A 1,569-nucleotide genomic window follows, 5' to 3' on the forward strand; every position below is an offset into this window, starting at 1 on the left:
CGCCTGCAAAGCTAAGTTCGCCTGATGACAACTTCGCCTAAAAGCTAAGTTCTCCTGATGACAACTTCGCCTAAAAGCTAAGTTCGCCTGATAACAACTTCGCCTAAAAGCTAAGTTCTCCTGATGACAACTTCGCCTGATGACAACTTCGCCTAAAGCTAAGTTCGCCTAAGGTTTAACTTCGCCTAAAGCTAAGTTCGCCTAAGGTTTAACTTCGCCTAGAGTCAAGTTCGATTAGAAAATAAATTAAAAACGATAAGTAAAAGTAAATACTAGGCCACCAGATTAAATCAGGCGAGTATTGATACGTGTAACTTATACAGTCAGCCGAGCTCAGTTAAAGAAGGGATTTACAACTATCGAAGGAAGAAGCAGAGTTCAGGTGAGTTTCTAGCCCCATTTCCTTGTTATGTTTTCGGGGCTTTGTGCATACTCGATGTGAAGTGTGAATACATTTACCTTAAGTGGTAAGTGTATGCTATAGATGTTATACGAGGTATATATTTATTAATGCTTGTCGGTACGTGAACGATCTTCGGATATTGCACGTATCACCAAGGATAGTAAATTCCAAGTGGTTGATAGTGTGTATGAATGTTATGATGTGACTTGTTTATTACGTAAATACTGAACTGATATGAAGTGTGATATAGGCAGGTAGAGGTAGAGTGTGTTAGAAGTGGCAAGAGTCTAGTAAGGGTGTTAGTGGCATAACGTGAGCGCGTGATAGGGAAAGCCTGTACGTGCCATCGTTATTATGTGTGTATGATTGTTGATGTGACTTGCTTATTATGTAAATGATATGAAGCGTGTTGTAGACAAGTAGAGGTAGAGCGTGTTAGAAGTGGCAAGAGTCTAATAAAAGTGTTAGTGACATAACGATAGTACGTGGTAGGGTAAGCCTATACGTGCCTTCGTTATTAAAGTGGCAAAGTGGCATAACGTTTTACGTTATTAAAGTGGCAAAGTGGCATAACGTTATACGTTATTAAAGTGGCAAAGTGGCATAACGTTTTACGTTATTAAAGTGGCAAAGTGGCATAACGTTATACGTTATTAAAGTGGCAAAGTGGCAAGGTGGTAGGTGTAAATAAGAGGCTAAGTGGTAAGGTAAGCAGGTTAGATAGTGGACTACGTGTCTGCGGATACGTATATGATGCATGTAGTGGTTGTATGATAAGTTGCTTGATTAACTAGAACTCACTCAGCGTAGCTGACTTTTAGTATGCACGCAGGTGATCAGACCAAAGAACTAGCATGAGGATGGCACATGGCATGGATTGAACGGCTGACATCTTAAGATGGAAGAAAAGATGTTTTAAATATAATGATTTGTTTTATAGTATTAGAGAAGATTGAATGTTTTGTAACGAATGCTTCATGTAAACGTTTCGGCGAAAGTTTTTTAATTAACTCTGATTGCTAGAACTGTGTTTATGAGTAAATCCGACGCTAAAGTAGGGCTACCGGTTTGGGGCCTTACAATAGATAGAACAGAAGAAGACGGTTACTTCTTCTCTGGTTCTTCATCAAATTCACAGAATCATCAAATTCAATTTCATGTGCAGA

The sequence above is a fragment of the Bidens hawaiensis genome, unplaced genomic scaffold, assembly GCF_021521415.1.
Source record: "Bidens hawaiensis isolate Kalapana, Puna unplaced genomic scaffold, B.hawaiensis_p1.1 tig00001575_1, whole genome shotgun sequence".
Lineage (NCBI taxonomy): Eukaryota > Viridiplantae > Streptophyta > Magnoliopsida > Asterales > Asteraceae > Bidens > Bidens hawaiensis.